The sequence below is a fragment of the Canis lupus genome, chromosome 8 (genome assembly GCF_048164855.1).
Source record: "Canis lupus baileyi chromosome 8, mCanLup2.hap1, whole genome shotgun sequence".
Taxonomy (NCBI): Eukaryota; Metazoa; Chordata; class Mammalia; order Carnivora; family Canidae; genus Canis; species Canis lupus.
In genome coordinates, this window is record NC_132845.1 from 12,942,905 (window position 1) to 12,957,793 (window position 14,889).

A 14,889-nucleotide genomic window follows, 5' to 3' on the forward strand; every position below is an offset into this window, starting at 1 on the left:
TGATCATTTGGATGTAATGATCAAATAGGGGTTGCCCAAATTGATCGTTATAACAGGATTCCACTGTAATTACATTTCCATAAATGATACTCAAATTCACTAGGGAAATCAACAACCCCTTGGTGTGCCTACTTCCAGCACTGATTACAAGTTCAGGTTCTATAGCACTTTCTAAACAAAAGGTAATTAAAATTTTACAACCCATAGTTAAGCCAAAATGAAAAGGCAGCTTTTTGTTCTAGATTCAAAAGTGCTGCTCTTTGTAGACATCAGAAGACAATTCAATTTAGGAGAATAGGCAGATGTTTGGATCGTATATAGATGAATACTTGCGTATTACTGAGACTATAGGAGTAAGCATGTTGGAGTCAGAAACTCATGGGTTAAAATTTCAGCTACATTGTGTCTATATCTTTGTTGTCTTCAGTAAGTCATTAAATCTCTCTAAATTTCAGTTTTCTCATCTTCAAAATATGTATAATATAGTTTCTGCCTCATTAGGTTTTTGAGACAATTAAATGACCTATTATTTCTTGTAGAGTGCTGACCACCCAGTGCTGTTTGGGCATGTTAGTAAGGACTCAACATTTATTTTCATTGTCATTTAGATTTTCTTCTTAAGCCCAGTCATCTTATCTCCAGTAACACCGTAAGACACAATATATTTGTTCCTTTTGCCTTAGCAAAAGTGAATGTTTCCAACCCCACATATGCCAATACCTGGCATCCTTAGTTTGTTAATGTTTCTGTCCTGGAATTCTCTGGCTTAGCCTCCATGTCTTAGACATATTTGATCATATTCATTTCTAGGCAGTGGGTTTTGTATTTTATCGGATTAATTACAATAGTCCACGAACTCAGATTCTCATTGTCCTAAAGCAGCTATCACTATAAACATGCAAAAGGTCATGAGATGATTCCAAATGCACATTCCCACAGTGCCTTCCCACAAAGGATGCAGGAGGAGGTATTTTCACATCAATCTAAATACCATTATGCCATCAAAATAACATTTAAGATAATGTACCAGCTCTTGAACCCTTTCCAAATGCTAGGAATACTTCTAAAGCAGTGCATTTTGGTCCAGAAATTACTCTACTCAGCAGAAATTCAGCCAACAAAAATCATCCTCTCTAAATAGAAACAAACTAAGGGTAAATGTGTCATCCTTTGCCACCCATGTAGTCTGTAACCCTTCATCAAAATTTATTGGTGGGCTCTGTTACAAAATTCAAGTGTCAATAAAGCCAGTTATCAGGAAACGAAAAGATCAAGACTGACTTTTTAATTTTTTTCAAAAGTATATTAAAAAAAGAAACTTGTTCCGGTAGTAATCAAGACTTTGAAAAAGTAAAAGTTTCTGTCCGACAGACCTCCTAGTTCATATTATTCTCTTTAATTATTTTTTCTGGGTTAGTTTAACAATAAGAGAAAAACAAGAGACCTATTGCCTTAAAACAGTGACCTCTCAAACTGGGAACTCCTATCAAATTATATTACCCAAACATACTCCTTTGATTAGTTTTATTAAATGAGAAAAAAAAATAAATGAGAATAACTGCACAGGCAAACATTATATATAGAAGAGGGAGCTATCCTAATATTTTTAATGCTTATAATTTGCTTTCTATAACATAGCTTTTACTTCCAAGTTTTATTGTTTCTGGTTGTTTCTTACCCTTGGGATTTTAGTTTGAATTTCAACTTTCTGAAAGTCCATATTTTTGTCACTCTTCCCAGTAATTATTTTATTACACATTCTATTTACTTTTATAAAATCAATATTAGTTTTGAACATTAGTATAGTTTTGTTTCTGACTGCTACATTTTAAAATGAAGAATAGAATCCATAATGGTTAGCTCATAGACTAAATTCTCCATTCTAGAGCACAGATCAATCATTTTACTCATTGAGTACTTTCTGTGTCCCATGCTTTGTACTAAATATTGGAATTACAGTAAATCAAGCAGGAAGTAACTATAAAAATGGCAGAGAAGTGTACTATTAGTTGAACTGTGCTAGTTCCTTTAATCATATTGTTTATGTAATTGTCTTATGATCTAGCTTTCGATACCTTTCACTGAAAAAACCTCAAGATAAACATCAAATTTATTATCTTGGAGGTCCAGTTTAAATCACAATTGGAGAGTTCTGTATAACTTCTCCAACATATTTTTACTGATATTCTCTGCTTAAGGTTAACATCCAAGGCAGTCCACCAGCCAGTAGAATCTATTTAATTTCAAAGTGTTTGATCTTGACATATTTATATTCTACATATATAATATACATTATAATACATTATAAGGTATATTGCAACAGATTTTAAAATTTTAAATGTTGTTGGATTTCAATTAATTAACAGAAATCAAAGTATATTTTCACTGTTGAAAACACCTGGAAAGCCATTAAATTTTCTAGCAAATTCCTCATGCTACTCCTTCTTAACCATGCTTACCCACATCCCAAACCTAGATTTCATTCCATGCCCGAGTTATGTTTTATGTTGTAAGGACATGTAGGGACATTTATTCTTTTTTGATTCAATCCAGGCTTTCAAAATAAAACATAAATGGGAATGGGGGCTTGAAAACCTGTTCTTGACCCTTTACTCTCTCCTAATTTCCCACTGAAATTATCATAGTTGATAATGGAGGAAGTCCTGATATGTCTGCATATTTAGACTTAATTTAGTAGGTACCTGAATGGTGTTTAACTGTTTAAACAGAAAGTGGCAGAAAATATTAAGAACCAGGAAACTTGGAAATATGCTGTTGGTTTTTTGGTTGTTGTTTTTTGTTTGTTTGTTTTTGTTTTTGTTTTAAGTCTAGGAGGAGGCCAATAAGGGTGAGAAAAAATGCAAACTTAAGAGTATCCTCTCAGCACAAGGAGGGAACTATTCTGGTCAGTGTACAATGCTCAATTCTGGGAAAGACTAATATTATTGTTCTTTTTAATAGAGGCAGCACTAGTACCTTCTGCAGTGCTGGGATGAGGACAGCCTGTCTGTACTTGCAACTGAAAAACATGGAGATCTTGCCACACATGATTTAAAAGAGTTCCCTGATTCACAATTCATTTGATTTACAGCTCATTTGACTTACTGAAAAACAATTTACTTCTTTATCTTCACTGACTCCCAGTCCACCATTGCTTGAGAGACCTCAACCATTGGCCATTTCAAACATGACCAGCCAAGGAAGCACCACAATCAATTTAAGTTGATACAATAAATTACAAGGGGTAAACCAAAGCCAAAGAACCAGCTTGGTGGTTCTGTGAAAGTAGAACTTTTGGAATAGAACCAAAAAAAAAAAAAAAAAAAAGAAGAAGAAGAAAAAGAAAAGAAAAAGAAAGAGGGAGAGAACAAAAGGAAGGAAGGAAAGAGAGAAAGAGAAAAACTGAATACAACTGTAATAAAATCTTTTGATAAGAGATAATTAAAATACAAAAATGTATTTCTGGAATGAAATAAGACATTATTTTACTTTAAAATTTGAAAGATAAATTAACAAAATAATATAGTTCAGAAACAATTTAGTCTTCATTTCTTTATTCATTTGTTTAATAAACAAATCACTTAAATTTATTGTGTACCAGGCACAATGTATTTAACAGGTTATAAGATGGATAGCCCCGCCCTTAAGGAACTTACATTCAAGTGGGAATACAGGAAGTAAAGAAGAGACCACAATACAAGAAAATGAGATGTATGTATGAAATACTGTGAAGACAAGAAGACGGGTGCTAAGACAGGGAATAAAGAGGGAAGTCTCACTTTATGTAGGGTTGTAGGAAAATCTTTTCCACATAGCTGCCAGAACAATCCCAAAGAATTGGATGGATTTGGCAAATGGGTATTATTCTAATCATAAGAAACCATGCCTGAAATCCCTGAGACAGGAAGGAGCTCAAATGCCCTATGAACTATCATAGGCCAGGGTGGTTAGAAGACAGTGGATGTAAGGAGAATGATAAAGATAAAGTAGAAGAGATAGACAGTAGGAGAGGATCAAGCAGGGATCTGTAAGTTTCATGAGTTTAACTTTTAGACTACAAAACATTTTAGGTTGGATCACAACATGATAATATTTTAATATTATCTGGCAGTTATCTGGAGAATAGGTGGATGGGTTATTGGTGCAACAATGGAAATGGACAGGGTAATTAGAAAGCTATTGCAAAATGCAATGTGTGTACAATGATGTTGGATTGAACAAGGTTGTTGCTGTGAAGACAGTGGTAGAAGGTCAGATTCAAGATCTATTTTGGAGGTAAAATCTAGTATACATGCTGATGTGGTTGGTAAGGGAAAAGCAGGGACTGAAGATAATTTTTAAGAGTCTAGTTTAAGAAATTGGTTATGTGATGGTGATTTTTAAGTAGATCATAAAGACTGGAAAAAGAAAACATTTGGTGGGGAGAAGGGAATGTCAGGAATTGAGTTCTGACCATGGTAAGAGTGAGATGCAAAAGAGTCATAAATATAAAGATATTGAATAAGCAGACACCAGTCGAGGATGCCAAAGAGATAGGTGGATGGAGAGAGATTTGAGAGCTACCAAGAATGCTGTTTATATTTCAAGTCAAGGAATGTATGGAATGATCAGAGAAGGAGAGAGAGAGTATGTGGAAACATTGTGAGAACAGTTTTTATGTGAAAGGGAATAGAAACCTGGGTAGAAACTGGGGCTTTCTGTAGGTCAAGTAACATTTTTTAAGATGAAAAATATTAGTGTCTATTTATTGCTATGGGTCAGACACTGTGCCAATTGCTTCAAATTAATAAATTATTTCATCTTAACAATACCAGGAGGTAAGTACGAGTATTTCCACCCTTATTAGAAGATAAAAGATGGGTTCCTGCCTGGCTTAGTTGGTTAAGTGTCTGCCTTTGGCTCAGGTCGTGATCCCATGATCCTGGGATCCAGTCCTGCATTGGGCTCCTTGCTCCACTGGGAGACTGCTTTTCTCTCTGTCTCTGCCTCCCCCCCACCTCTCTCCCCATCTCTCATGAATAAATTTTTTTTTTTTAAGAGAAAAGGGATTTATAGCAAACATGATTAAATTATCCAGGTTCCTAGGGTTAGAAATTGGACACAGTTAAGCTTTAAATCTCCATAGTCTGATTCCAGAAGCACTATGTTATATTGCCATAGTATGGCTGTATGCTGATATAAGCAAATATCAGAGAGAAATGAATGATAATCCAAAAGTAATAATAATATGAAAAGTATATGAGGATTTATGGTACAGATAGAATAGGGGCAAAAGCAAAGAAAACAAGTGCATCAGAGTTACTTCAGATTCTATAGTAGGTAGATGAAGAAGATCTCTCCAATAGCTTTAGTACTCAGAGAAGGATAGTGGTTGCCCTGAGTGAGAAGGTACAACAATTTTTTTTTTTTTAAGAGAGAGAGAGTATGTGGGAGCCTACAAATGGGGGGAAGGGGTAGAGGGAGAGAGAGAAAAAGAATCTTAAGCAGGTCACATTGAGATCATGGCCTGAGCCAAAATCGAGAATTGGAGGCTTAACCAATTGAGCCACTGGGTGCCACAGGGATATAATAGTTCTAAAGAAAGACAACATGGTAGGAAAATAGGAAATAGGTAGGAAATAGTTATTTTGGATAATAATTACTTTGGAAGATCAAATTGAAGAAATAACCATCAATGCAGAACAAATTTATAAAATCAAAATAATATGAGATGCAGAAGACAGACCTGGAATATCTAATATATGAGTGATATAATTACTAGGGGACAACAAGAACAGATGAGAAATAATGAACAAAGAAATAGTAGGATATCAGTTCACTGAATTGAAGAAAAAAACTTGAAATTCCAGAAAGTATCACTGAGTTCCAGACATCATTGACAAGGCGCACATATGCATTGCACTAAAAATTTATAAACTTTAAAGTTACAGAAAAAAAGAGTAAAATGTCTTCTAACTTCTAGAAGCCCAGTGAAGGCCAGAAGATAATAGAATAATACTTTTAAAATGTTAAGAAAAAGTTATAATTGTGATTCTAACAGAACTATCTATATTTAAATAATGGAGATAAATAAGGACATATTCAGAAAAAAAAAAAAAAAACAAGGAGTGCTTATAACCAACAGAAGTTCATGGAAGGGAATTTCTTTCTTTCTTTTCTTTCTTTCTTTCTTTGTTTCTTTCTTTCTTTCTTCTTTCTTTCTTTCTTTTCTTTCTTTTTTTCTTTCTTTTCTTTCTTTTCTTTCTTTTTCTTTCTTTTTTTCTTTTTCTTTTTCTTTTTTTTTTTTAAATCTATTTATTTATTTTAGAGAGAGAGAGAGAGAGAGAGAGCATGTGTGCCTGAGCACAAGTGGAGGGAGGGACAGAGAGAGAGGGAGAGAGACAATCTCAAGCCGACTCCACACTGAGCACAGGGCCCCATGCAGGGCTCAATCTCACAGCCCTGAGATTATAACCTGAGCCAAAATCAGCCACTTAATCGACTAAGCCACCCAAGCACCCCATAGGAGGAAATTTCTAAAGAAAATAAGAAAATGAAATCAGAGGTAAGAGTGACAGAGACAATCCTGTGTGTTCACCACCCTATTTCTGCTATGAGGTGATGGCAATCAACTGGACGCCATACCACAGATTCTGACTAATGAGCAATGAGAGGGAGGGATATAAAGGCCTGGTGGTGCATGCAGTCTCAGAGTAGCAGCACATTATGATGAGGTCTCCATCAACTTGGGTCCCCGACTGATTTTAAGGAGAAATAGCTCCTGTTATTTTCATTTGGCATTTAGTGTGAATGAGAAATAAATTTTTAATAGTTAGCCCACTGATATTTCAGGGTTAATTGGTCTCTCCCATATCACCTGCCTACTCTTTTACAAAAAAAAAAAAAAAAAGCCCAAATTAAGAAAATGATGAACAAAGGTGTTAGTAGATGTGTAGGAAAATCTAAGCAAATATTTGTAGCTCTGTATTTAAAAAGAAATAATAAAAGTGTTTAATTTGTAAGATTAAAAAATATCAGAACTGAGGTAGTATTGTAACTAAATTGACAAGATCTATTACCTCTTCTTCCTGGCTCTGAGCTAGACTACATTTTTCAGCTCCTCTGTAGTCATTTGTGGCCAAGTGACCTAGCTGGTCTCCATGACTTTTTTCCCCTGTTGCAACTCAAAATGGAAATAATCTACAAAATCACTTTAAGAATCACATTTCAAAAATGGTAAATCTAAAGCTGGAAACAGCCTAAACCCTGAATCACAGCTTGAAGTGACTATCAATATCTTCTATGGTCTTTAACTTGAGTGAGAAATAAGCTCTTAATAAGTTAATTCCTTAAGATTTCCATAGGTTACCAAATAAAAACAATTGAAGAATATCTAATCTTCTTGAAATGGTCAACAACTTACAAAACAGACCATGCTTCAGTCCATAAAGGGAGCCTCAATGAATTTCAGAAAAAGAAATGTTAGATCATTTTCTCTCACCAAAGTGCAATTAAATTGGAAAGCAACAAAAAGGTCAGTTAAAACAAGGCATCTGATAAATAGCAACTCAGACTTATAAATAACTCTTAGGTCAGGAAGTAAATATTACTAAAAATTTTAAACACTTGGGTCTGAAAGATAATGAAATTACAATGTGTCAAAACATGTCCAAAGTAGCTAAAGAAGTAGCTGGAGGATGATACAGTCTCAAATACTTGTATTTATTTTTTTTTTTTAATTTTTTTTTAATTTTTATTTATTTATGATAGTCACAGAGAGAGAGAGAGAGAGAGGCAGAGACACAGGCAGAGGGAGAAGCAGGCTCCATGCACCGGGAGCCTGACGTGGGATTCGATCCCGGGTCTCCAGGATCGCGCCCTGGGCCAAAGGCAGGCGCCAAACCGCTGCGCCACCCAGGGATCCCTCAAATACTTGTATTTAAAAAGAAGAAAGACTGAAAGTTAAAAAGTAAAGGACTGAACTTAAGGAAGAGTAGGCTAAGCCCAAACATAGGAGGGGAAAAAAAAAAAAAAAACAGAATAAGAAGAACAGCAATTGAAATAAAATACAAATTTTAAGGAGAATTATTATCAACCCCAATTTACAAGAAAAGAATCTGAGGCATAGAAAAAATTTAATTAAAAAATCCAAAGGGAATTCTTTAACAAAACCAAAAGGCAAAACTTTGGTGAAATTAATAAAGAGGAAATAACAGAATGAACGAGTAAATGAAAATATGGGTCAGAACTACAGCTACAATAGCAATTCTAAAGCCACCATGAGTGAAAATCAGTAGAAACAACACCGATGCCTTTTGCTTTGGTGTTGGGTCCAATTTGAAACTCAGCATTTTGGGGGCTGAATAGCTTAGCGCCTACTTCAACATTATATTTGGCATGTCTGGAATTCTGAGTTATCTATGCTTATGTGATTTCATAGCTTCCTATCATAGACAATAGCTTCCTATTACAAGTAATCACTGTAACTATGTTAGTAGGGACAAGGTAAACCAGTTACATTTATTGTTAATATCCAAATATTCACTTTTAAATACAGGTAAACATTTTGAATATAACTTGAATGAAAAATCTCCTTTTGGATTTTATATGGTAAATTGTATCAGTCAACTGAAGTATAAATGCTGAAAATATCACTGAAAGAATAAAATACCGCAGTAATTAGTGATGCTTGTGAGCACTTACTTTTATGTACAAAATGGTTCTCAAGAACTAGATATGTGAGGAAGTAGTGATAAGAAAAAGAAAAACAATATAGATTATGTTGACCACATAATTTTATAAAGAAAATTGTATCCTTTTTTGATCCCTCAACTATTTGTAAATTTAATGATACAAAACAGAAGAATGGGGTTTAGGTTATACGATATTTCTAATCTAAGTGAAATTATTTGGTGTACTGGCTGTGGTAGGCATACTCTAGAGTGACGAGTGATGAGATGTCACTCTCTTAATGAGGTTACACTATATGCCAAAGGTTATGGCATGTGATTCTACTTATATGTTATGGTCTTTCGGACGGTTTTAGTACCCGAAAGAGAGATGCTCTGGAGCTGGTCTTTGATTGGTGAACTGCTATATTGTGGAGCACACTACACAACAGAGAAGATGAGGTGATGCCTTGAGGAACTGAATTCTGAATTCTAATAGCTGGTGAACCTACTGACTACTTATAATCTGCACCATGATCTGTGGATTTGGGCTTTGAGGTTAATCCAGCATGGCATGGATTCTTAACTGTGTGGCTTACCAGATGTATGACTTCTGTTTCTTTCTTTCTTTTTTTTTTTTTTTTTTCAAGTTTTCTGAGAATTAGTGTCTGCAACGGCAAAATAAGAACAATGCTAGTTAGTTACACTGCAGTGTTGTTGTGAGGCCTGGAGATAATGTATGTAAAATGTCAGGCACATAATAGACTCTCAAATATGGTTATTAGCAGAGGTAAGGAGTGGAGGTCACTGACCTCTCCAAGCCTCTGCTTTTCATCTAATAACACCTACAACATCATTGGGAGGATTAAATAAGATGAGGGAAAAGAATGTCTTTGCTTGGGACAATAATAAGTGCTCATTAAGAGGTGGCTTTCCAAATACTAATGCTGCCCTTCTTTCATATATATATATATATACACATATGTATATGCATATATGTATATATATGAAAAAGAATGCCAATACTAAAATTAGCTCATCCAATAAACTTTTCTAAACATTTAAGTTGACAAAAGAATTAGGATCTATAGGATCAGTTCTCAAATCACTTTTTATTCTGAGCAAAAATATTCTTCAAGATGTTTCAGAGAACAGTCTATTTCTCTCATAAACTATCATTACCATTTCTCTTTCAGAGAAAATGAAACCATCATTTCCGGGAAGGAAGTGGATGCAAATATGCATCTTCCACTGCACGCCTCACATCTTACAGATTTCTGCAATTCCATCTCTTACTCTTTACTCTCAGGATTCAGAGCCATCCATTGTGTAATTATATGTTCTTCAAGAGAAATTGATGAGAATGTGAATACTGTGAAACAGTATCTTGTTTCCTCAGATAAAACACAATATTTTCTATTTCTACAGATGACTTGAAAAGCTGGAGCAATCAGTACCAATCACTCCTCACTCAAAAAGAAGGCACAGCCCTGCTGTCCGACACACACTGGTTCTCATCTGTGACCTTAAACAGCAAACTCATATGCAAAGCTCTAAGACCGTAGATGCAGATGAACTTAATAGTTCTTTCGTACCTATGAAGAGCACCTGGCAAAATCAAAGTACTTTGCAGAAACTATCTCCTCTGACCCTCTCAGGCACAGAAGTTATTATTATCCCTGTGCTATAGAAAGACAAAAAGGTATATGCAGAAGTACGTGCTTTTTTCAAGCCCACTTTATAAGTAAAATGGCAGAGTCAGGCTTGCATCCTGGCATCTTTTCTCCTTAATAGTGGTTTTCAAAACTTATAATAGATATACCCTCACACCTTAAGCTTTTGGACTTTGATGAAACTTGGGCTTGATTCTCAGCTCTTTCTCTTACCAGCTAGGTGACTACAGGCAAGTTAAACTCCTTACAATTGTATTTTTTTTAATTTATAAAATGGGGCTAATAATTGGGCATGTACAGTTATGAAAGATTAAATGAGATAATATTTGTGAAATACTCAGCACTTATTGAAACCTCACTGTTAGCTCTAATACTTGTCATAAGAAAAATTGTATTCTGCTACTTTTTATGAATAATTCTCATCTACATAGGAAATAGTCAGCATATGATCCCAATTTCTAGTGAAGAGATGGTTCTAAGAATAAAAAAAAAAAAACTTTACTATTTGTAAAAATGGAATAAATTTCTTTTCCTGGGGTTCATAAAAAATGAAACACTTATCAAGTTGCACTTCAAATAATATAGGTTTTCTATGCACTCAAAAAGGCATATTTTCACAGGCAAATGAGGCAAAATATGCCTTTTGTCATTCTAAAAACCCAAGTGGGACAGTTTCAGTGAAGGCTCAGGAATATATAGTTTTTTCTTAAATGATGAAAATAGTTTCTCCAACACCATCTCTATTTTATCTTTACAACCAGGCAAACTCCCCTATATAGAATCCCAATCAAGAAGAAAGTGTAGGGCTGTACGTCACTGTAGAACTTGGTAAATGGATGTTTTTCATTGATTTTGAACTGTCTTATCACAATGATTTGGTATTTTGGCATCAGGTAGACAAATATAGCTCCAGAGAAGGCAAGAGAGAAATTGTATTTCATCAAAGAGAGGATATGGGCAGGTGGATATCAGAGTGAATAACTCAAATATTTTATATCAACTGGCTGCTTTTTGAAGTTTTCTTTAAACTTACATTTTGAATGTTAATATGATACGTACTGGTAATGTCAGAAGAAGAATTGAAGTAATTGCATGACAAACAGCTCAGTGTAGCATAAATGTGACCATATTAAAAAAGTTTTCCATTGTTTCTAATAATGAAAAATAAATCTAATAAAACTGTTCCTAGAATTTAAACTAAGGCAAGAGGTGCCAAAATTAGATTGTGAGATTTGGATCGTGTCTCAATATGTTCTCAGGAGCAGCGATCGGCATAAAATATACTTATAATTTCCAGAAAATAAACAATGGGAGTCTTTGTCCTAGTTAGCATGTTAGGTTGTCAGTAAATGAACTCAATAAATGATTTTGAAATAGAGCAATGAAACAGATATTGATCCTATTTCAGACTTCTTTGCCGGGGAGTAAAAGAAACTATGCAAGTCTATTATTACCAAGTGATGACTTTAGTCGGCATCAGTAATGATTCCACTTTCTTGGAACATCTTGTGGACGATATGCATCATCACTGAGCTGAGATCACAATGAAAAGAATCACTGAATCACCACTCATCAAATGGCTCTCAGAGCCAATAATTTTTATCTTAAATGTAAATGAATGAAAAACATATGGAAAGAAATTTACTTCACAGAGTGATTGAAGGCTTGTGGAAGAGCGCCAAGGAAAAGATCATCTTCATACACTATATTCCAAAGAATCTTTGGTTTCAGGCTTCATAGCTTCTAGGAGATTTCCCTGCCCAAAGATATACACAGGGAGTCCTGTTGTTTCCATCACACTGTGGATAGTGGGAGTCTGTTTATAAGCTTGTACAGTTCTGTTTCAAATATTTATCAGGGCAAAGATCCTGGAACGCCTTTCCAGAAGAGATTTTTGGTGATTAGATACTGTCATGAGTAGCCTGACAAGTGAGAAAACTTCTCTACTCTGAATGGGGACAGGTGGGAGGGGTACGGCCAACAAGGCTGCCTTAGATCTCTGGGGGTCTCAGTTTTTCTGCCTCACTTCTGTGCAGTAGCAGATGATTATAGAAGTTCTCCCACTTTGCCTTTCTTAGTATTCTATTTCCCACCTGAATTAGTTAAGGTTCTTTGGATCACATTTAATAACAGATATCAAATCAAGCCAATGCAAGCAAAAAGGAAAGAAATGAGGGAACCAGGAGGCAAGTAGCCTTAGGAAATGCAGGGCATTTCTTTTCATCTTGTATCTTTGGTACTCTAAACGCATGTGCTTCACTTTTGACTGTCCACAGTCCAACTCTCTCCATCTCATTGCACAGTGGAAAGAAAAATAGTCATTTCTAAATCTAAAATGATTGATGACCTTTCATCCCTAAATTACAAACTCCTGAGGCAAAAGTAATTGAATTGCTCTAGTTTTAGTCCAAAGAACCTCCTCGACACGTCCTGTCACCTATGGCCAGGGTTGTGGGGTCATACGTGCAAACCCTGTTATCAGACCTCCAGTATGGAGTTGAAGTGTGAAGGATGGAGACTGAGTTGAGCGGTTGCCCTGGTAGTTGCTTTCTGCATTTTATTTTCCATCGCCATGCAAAAGATATTAATATAGACAGGAGTATTCTGTACTCCTTTATTTTGAAACTCGAGCCTTTCTCTCCCCCTCTGGAACACTACTTTCATTTTTGGTTTTGATACGGTCACACCAAGCAAAGGGTGAGATGGGGAAGTTTTGAACATGGTTTATGCCTGAGCAAGTGCTGAGTAAATAATTATGGCAATTCAGTATTATTATGCCTCATGTGCTCTTGTCCTTGTAAGCAAAGGTCTGAGAACTTGAATGATCTTTTCTGGCTCATTCTAACCATGCGAGAGTATAGCTGAAAATCAAGAAAGAAAGAAGAATGTCTCTAATTCACTGTGTGATCTGTAAGACACAAACTTCAAATAAAGGGTGTTCTAATGATAAGAGCAGCAAAATTGTGAGAAATTTTAAGATGATTTATTATGCTTTCATTCTTAAAAGGTGTATATTACCATGTCAGATTTCCATATGTAGCTGTGCTCTGCAAGAACAGTTAGAATTGTCATTAAGAAAAATAAGCACATATCAGATAATTAAAATGTGTAGGATGCAGAACTATGTCTGCATGATTTACAGTGCTTTTCAACAGTTAGCTTTTATTAAGCATTGCAAAGAAGTTACATAGTGGATGTAGGCATTAGAATGCCTTGGACTCCAATCCTACCTATGCTCCTCAGGAACAGTATGGCTGAAGCACGCTCTTAATCTCTTCAGTTTCTTTATCTTTATACGTAAGTAATAAAAATCTGGTCCGTAGGATTATTGTAAGGATTAAAATAGGTATCTCTTGGTCCCTACCATGTAACATTAGCTATTATTATTTTTACTTTTTACAACTCTACGCAGCAAGCATAAGCAGGTGAGCTAGGTATTATGTTGCCAATTCTGAATACCAATAAACATAAGGTAAATTGCCCATGGTTACATAGATGCGCTGCTTATTGCTTAGACTTCTTTAGTTACATTTAATCACAGAATTCAAATTCATTTCTTTTTGTGAACAAAAAGCAAGAAGAGAGGGAAATGGGAAGGATCTAGACCAGGAGCTAAAAGGCCATGACAGCTAGGCCGGAGCAGGATGGTCATCCCCAGTGTCTACTCTCTCATTCTTTTTTAATCATCAAATTGTGACCTTTTGTAGGGCTCATCAGTACCCAGGACAAGGGCCCTATTTTCTAGTCTTCCTTGTGGCTATGTGTGGTCCACTAGCCAGTGGAAAGCCTGCAAATGTGCCTCGTGTTCAGTGAGTTCTCTTCAAGTGAGGTATTCACTCCTTTTTTCTGTGATGGGAAAACAGTGGCTACGGTTTCAACAGTTTCTTGGACCATGAGATGATCTCAGGAGCTAAAGCCATGATCCGAAGTCAGAGGAATGAGAGAGAAGGAACCAAGGTCCTTTGCACTGTGAGCCACCACATCAACCTTAAGTTACATCTTTTATAAGGTTTAGAGGGAAATATATTCTCTTAATTAAACCATAATTATTTGTTTTTTTCTGATATTTACAACCAAATTTAACTCTAACTAGTTTTATTAGGATTATCGAAACATGAAAGTTTACTGAGTACCTGTGATAGCCTGAGGATTGTGCCAGGCTTTGAGGCAATCCATATATTAAATAAGACAAATCATGATACAAGTATCATTCAAAAATGGCAGAGATACTAATATCATGGTACAAGGTTTATTGGGTGAAATTTATAAGCAGGGGAGAGGCAGAGAATACACAAGGCTCCAGACTTATTAGAGGTCTAAGGCCTAGTATGTCTAGCCTGGAAGTACCACAAGAAGCACCCTAGTAGTAAGGAACCTAGGCTGTATCTTATAGGGTCAAAGGCTGGAGAACAATGAAGGTCCCTGGATGAATAAATTGTGTTAAAAAAGAAGAATCCCCAGAGAAAGTAGCTCCTATCAGTCTATAGTGCATAATTGCATAACCTCCAGGCTAGCTTGCTTACGTTCAATGACCCGCTGGCCTCACCAGCACTTCTGGTTCAGGTGAC

General features: G+C 35.5%; 1 long non-coding RNA gene across 9 annotated transcripts in view; it reads right to left on the reverse strand.

The window, feature by feature from the left end:
* Positions 1-14,889, reverse strand: part of LOC140637838 (uncharacterized) — a 161,045-nt gene that overhangs the window by 96,713 nt on the left and 49,443 nt on the right. The window contains exon 3 of one of the 9 annotated variants that reach the window (XR_012034914.1): positions 9,248-9,316. The exons of the other annotated variants lie outside the window; for them this stretch is intronic. This is a non-coding gene — a long non-coding RNA (uncharacterized lncRNA). The remainder of the gene's footprint in view (positions 1-9,247; positions 9,317-14,889) is intronic. 9 annotated transcript variants of the gene reach the window in all.